A 6,394-nucleotide genomic window follows, 5' to 3' on the forward strand; every position below is an offset into this window, starting at 1 on the left:
CCACCCCTGTTTGGGAGCTCTTTCTCTCTCTACCAAATAAATAAAACCTTTAAAAAAAAAACCCAAAAAACAAAACAAAACAAAACAACTGCTAAGGTTATGAACAGCAAGGAAAGATACAAATTTCATTTTATTAAAAAAAAAAAAAAAAGATGCTCCATTCTGTATGACCACATTGCTATCCATGCTAATATTCCTATTTTAGATTTTACCTTCCCTCCCGGTACTCTCTAGGTACCCCCCCACCACAATCTGTAATCCCCATTTTACAGAAGAGGAAATTGAGGCTTGGAATGGGAAAGTAGCTCATCTGAGGGCATGCATTTGAACTCAAGCCAACTGGCTCTAACCACCACACTTGCTGTCTTCCATTCTCTCCCTAAGAAAATCGCATAAACATTTTATTTATTTATTTTTAAAAGAATTTATTTATTTATTTATTTATTTTAAAGATTTTATTTACTTATTTGTCAGAGAGAGAGAGAACACAGCAGGGGGAGTGGCAGGCAGAGAGAGAAGCAGGTTCCCTGCTGAGCAAGGAGCTCAATGTGGGATGTCATCTCAGGAGCCTAGAATCATGACCTGAGCTGAAGGCAGTCCCTTAACCAACTGAACCACTCAGGCGTCCCTTATTTATTTATTTGACAGAGAGAGAGAGACATCAAGAGAGGTAATATAAGCAGGGGAATGGGACAAGGAGAAGCAGGGAGCCCAGTGCGGGGCTTGATCCCAGAGCCAAAGGCAGATGGTTATGGACTGAGGCACCCAGGCGCCCCTTCTATTTATTTTTTAAAATATTTTATTTATTTATTCAAGAGAGAGCAAGAGAGGGCATTAGTGATGGGAGGGGGAGAGGGAGAAGCAGGTTCCCTGTTAAGCAGGGAGCCTGATATGGGGCTCAACCCCAGTACCCTGTCATCACCACCTGAGCTAAAGGCCATGTTTAACTAATTGACTGAGCCACCCAGGCACACCTTGCATAGAATTTTTTTTTAGTTTTTTTAAAAGATTTAATTTATTTATTTGACCGAGAGATTACAAGTAGGCAGAGAAGCAGGCAGAGAGAGAGGGGGAAGCAGGTTCCCTGCTGAGCAGAGGGCCCGATGCAGGGCTCGATCCCAGGACCCTGAGACCATGACCTGAGCCAAAGGCAGAGGCTTAAACCACTGAGCCACCCAGGCACACCCTTGCATAAACATTTTAAAAGAAACAATTATTTACAAATGAAATTGTTTTTATCTTCCAGCAACTCTGGGAAATTAGGTGTGGTTCCGGAGCCAATTACATTATACCAATGTCAATTTCTTGTTTGACAAAAGTTTAGTAAGATAGACCAGTTCACTGGGGGAAGCTGAGTTAAAGGTTCATGGAAATGCTATTTTTCCAACTTTGTATTAGTCTTATTAAGCTATTTCGTAATAAGAAGTTATAAAAGCTAGGTGGCCAAAAGAATTGAAAGCAGGGTCTTGAAGAGATATTTGTACACCCATGTTCTTAGAAGCTCTATTCATGATGGCCAAAAGGGGGAAGCTACCCAAGTGTCCAAGAGTGGATGAGTGGGTAAACTAAATGTGGTATATTCATGCAAGGGTTTATTATCAGCCTTAAACAGGAAGGAAATTCTGACCGATGTGAAAACGTGGATGAACCTTAACACATCCTTAAGCTGCTAACTGAAATAAGCCAGTCACAAATAGACAAAGACTGCATGATTCTACTTACATGAGGTCCCTAAGGTAGTCAGGTAGAATGGTGGGTGCCTGGGCTGGGGGAGAGGGAATGGGGAATTACTGTTTAACGGGGACAGAGTTTTCATTTTACAAGATGAAAAGAGTTCTGAAGTTGCATGACAACGTGAATGTACTTTTCACACTACTGAATGGTACACTTAAAAATGACAAATTTTATGTGTATTTTACCACAATTAAAGAAAAAACACTGGGGCACCTGGGTGTCTCAGTCAGTTAGGCATCTGACTCTTGATTTTTGACTCAGGTCATGATCTCAGGGTTGTGAGATCGAGGCTGACATCAGGGTCTGCACTGGGCATGGAATCTGCTTAAGTTTCTCTTTCTCCCTTTACCCCTAAAAATAACAATATCACCAAAAGTCTACTGGCATTTTTTTTTAAAGATTTTATTTATTTATTTGACAGAGAGAGCGAGAGAGCACAACCAAGGGAAGCAGCAGAAGGAGAGGGAGAAGCAGGCTCTCCGTGGAGCAGAGAGCCTGACGCAGGGCTCGATCCCAGGACCCTGGGATCGTGACCTGAGCTGAAGGCAGAGGCTTAACCTACTGAGCCACCCAGGCTTCCCTAGTGGCATTTTTTAAAAGCAAAAGTTTCTGAATTATATTTATTTATGAGCACAGGTATACCCAAGTTTTTGAAAGTTCATGTTAAGTCACTTGCTTTTACAAAATACCTACACATTAGTATCTGTTTTCCCTAATTGGAAAACATCTGAAGGGGCTTTGGCTCTAAGGAAAGGGTGAAGGGCAAAGACAGCCTTCAGAGCTCATTCTTCAGCAAGTCCTGATAGAGCTAGCCTAGGTCCTTCTCTGAGAATTGCACTCAGCATCCCGGCATCAAGCCACCAGAGCACTGAACTGTGGCTGTGAGCGTCTGCGTTTTAACTGATTTTGTGTATCTGTTAACAGAATGTGCCCTCAGGTACCAGAAAAGCCTGAGAAAGGTTATTTTGGCGGGGGGTGTCTGGGAATGTTCAAAATGTTTCCCATATAAATGAGCGGCAATTGCTTCCTCGCCATCTCTGCTTCCTATAAGGGTTCACAGAAACGCTCTACTTTCAGACAGCAGCGGACACCTGTAGTGGGTGTATGTACCTCGTGCAAGAAGCGTTCGCAGGGCTCCTCTGCTGCCCCCACTGTCACACCTCCCTCATCCTGGTTCTCTCCGGGAAAGTCTTATCAAATTTCTTGCTTTTCCTTCCTGAGATATTTTCTGCCTTCGCAAACACATTTGTGTGTGTGTTTCTAACTTTACATTAGCTTTTCATTCCGTAAATGCTTCCACGCTGGCTTTCCTTTTTCTTTTTAAATATTTTATTTATTTATTTATTTATTTATTTTTAAAGTAAAACTACACCAAACTTGGAGCTTGAGCTTAGGACCCCAAGATCAAGAGTTCCACACTCTACCCACTGAGCCAGCCAGGAGCCTCTCCTCCCCTTTCCTTTCTTTTTTTTCCTTTCCTTTCTCTCTCTCTCTCTCTCTCTTTTCCTTTCTTTCCTTCCTTCCTTTCCTCTTTTTTTCTATAAAATTCACATAACATAAAATTTAACACTTAACCAATTTTCTTTTTTCTTTTTTAAAGATTTTATTTATTTATTTGACAAGGAGAGAGATCACAAGTAGGCAGAGAGAGAGGAGGAAGCAGGCCCCCTGCCGAGCAGAGAGCCCAATGCGTGGCTTGATCCCAGGACGCTGAGATCATGACCGGAGCCAAAGGCAGAGGCTTAACCCACTGAGCCACCCAGACGCCCCACACTGAAACCATTTTAAAGTATACAATTCATTGGCATTAAATACATCCACCGTGTTGTGCAATTGTCACCTCTATCTAGTTCTGGAACATTTTCATCACCTAAAAGCAAACACCATCCCCGTGAATGGTCACTCCCTGCCCTCCTCCCCCAGCCCTTGGTGACCATTAACCTCCCTTCTGTGTCTACGGACTTCCCTGTTCTGGAGGATTCATGTAAGTGGAATCTTACACCCTGTGGCCTTTTGTAACTGGCTTCCTTCACTAGGCATGATGTTTTCAAGGTTCATCCATGCGTGTATAAAAAAAACTCCCTTTGTATAACTGAGTAATATTCCATTCCTGGATAGACCTATTTCTTCCCCATTCATCTGTCGATGGACGTTTGTTTGTTTGTACTGACCTTTTCTTTTTTAAAATATTTTATTTATTTATTTATTTATTGGACAGTGAGAGAGAGAGATCACAAGTAGGCAGAGAGGCAGGCAGAGAGAGAGGGAGAAGCAGGCTCCCTGCTGAGCAAAGAGCCCGATGTGGGGGCTCCATCCCAGGACTCTGGGATCATGGCCTGAGCCGAAGGCAAAGGCTTAACCCACTGAGTCACCCAGGCGTCCCGGTACTGACCTTTCAACAATTAAGTATTGTCATGACCACTCACGTACAAGTATTTGTTTGAAAACCTCTTTGCAATTATTTGGGGTTTATGCCTAGGAGTAGAATTGCTGGTCGTCCAGTAAGTATGTTGAACTTGAGGAACTGCCAAGCTTTTCCATGTAGCAGAAGCCCTTTATTGCACTTGGCTTTCCAATATAACCATCTTGTTTTTTTTTTCAAGACTTATTTATTTGAGAAAGACAGAGAGTGCACATGAGCAGGGGGCTGGGCAAAGAAAGAGGAAGAGAGAGAACCCTCAAGCAGATTTCCCGCTGAACACGGAGTTCTAAGTGGGGCTCGATCCCGGGCCCATGAGATCATGACCCGAGCCGAAGGCAGAGGCTTTAACCCACTGAGCCACCCAGGCGCCCCCCCACCTTGCTTTTTAAAAAAATTTTTTTAAGGTGCGCTCTATCTCTTCATCTATCCCGCCCGCCACTGTTGCAAAGCAGATCCTGGAGTGCAGACCTCGGAAGCACCAGCCAGGATATTTTGGGGGCTGCTTGTCCTCCCTAAGGACAGTCCTATTTACTCCTGCTCCAAATCCCTGTCCCTCGCACATGTGATCCTGGGACAAAGGACTGAGCTGCTCTGGGCTTCAGTTTCCATACTTGAAAAATGGGGTCAGAACAGTCCTCCCTTGAAGGGGTTTATGAGATTAAGAAAGAAAACCCAAGTGATGTGCTCAGACAGGGCCCGAGTGTGGTGTGGGCTACCCGTGTATCTGAGCCTTTCTCCCATCCAGTCTCAGCACTAGTGTACGACTCAGTTTCTCCCCATCAGCACTCACTCTGGATGTTATATAGGTTTCCTCCCTTTTGTATGGTAGGATGAGGGAAAATGATGTGGCTTCCCTCCCTCCACAACCCTGGCTTCAGGAACATGTGCAGACACTTATTACATGTTGGAGTTATGAAACCTGATCCTTGCTGAGATTTTTGTTCTGTTCTCTTCTCCCACTTGGCTTGGGTCTTGCTCCCACAGCTGGTTCAGGCCGGCTCTCAGATTTTCTGAATTCTACCTGAAGCTGCCAGAGACCAAAATAGCCACCGAGTATGTGACCTCTGTTCTGTGCTCGCAGACCAGGGCTCCAGGCCAGCCCACTGAACTCTGCCCTGGGTATTCCGAGACCAGGGCCAGAGGCAGATGGCTCTTGAGTTGGCATCCTAGCTAATCCGGGGCCAAGGCTGCTTGGAATGAGACGTCAGTGACCCAAGTCCAGGGTCTAGCCCTGTTTTCTGATGATGTGGCCAGACACTCAGCCTTATTTTTCTGGCCGTTTTGGAGAAATCTGATCAACATTAGTGGCTGACTTACTGTATGCCAGGCACATATTGGGTGCACTGACATGGCTGTAATGGAGACACATCCTTGCTCTGGAAGTCCTAATCTCTATGTCAGAAGAAATGGGAAACAAACCAGAAAAGCAGTGTCTATAATGGAGTGTGATCACTGTGACAAACAGGATGAAATAAGGAAAGGAGATGATCTGTTCACAGAGGATGAGAAGTATGGTGGGAGATCTCAGCCAGGTAGGGTAAGTAGAACCCCTAGGAAGAGGTGAAGTCCCGCTGAACTTTGAAGGAAGAGAAGCAGCTAGATAACCTGCAGGGCATGCTCCGGGCATAAGCAACAGGAAGTGCAAAGGCCCTGGGGTGGGACCCCGCTAGGCCCTTGAAGTACTGTTGGGGCTAGAAGTGAATTGAGTGTTGGGGAGATGGAGAGAGGGGAGGCCGAGGTCTGTGGCGCCACATCAGCCTCCTTCTTTGCAACATGGGAGCCTGCAGAGGACCTCCGGCAACATCTTACTGTGGTGTTGGGTTTTCACTTTATTCCGTTCCCCTCTAAACCTCCGGGTCTTCATGCATGCCACTTCTCTGACTCCAGGAGGCTCTAGTCGAGCAGCCCTTAGAACCGTGCTTCAGGTTCTTCCTCTGCAAAACGAAGTGAATAACCGAGTCTTACGGGAGGTGGCGGGGGAGGGAGCCAGATTATCCCCAGGAGTGGGCGGACAGCGGCGCTCAGTGAACACGCGGAATGAAATGACGCGCTCGTCGCAGCGCCTGACTCAAGTGAGTTCAAGCGGCCACATCGTACGAAACAAACTGTCCCCATCTTACAAGGGGGAAACCGAACTTGGGGAAGGTGCGGGTCCGGAGCCCCTAGGGCGCGTGTTGGAGTCGGGGCGCGCACGCCGCGCCCCCGCGCACGCCGAGCGGCCCGGCTGGGGGCGGGGCC

Source organism: Mustela erminea, chromosome 1 (genome assembly GCF_009829155.1).
Source record: "Mustela erminea isolate mMusErm1 chromosome 1, mMusErm1.Pri, whole genome shotgun sequence".
Lineage (NCBI taxonomy): Eukaryota > Metazoa > Chordata > Mammalia > Carnivora > Mustelidae > Mustela > Mustela erminea.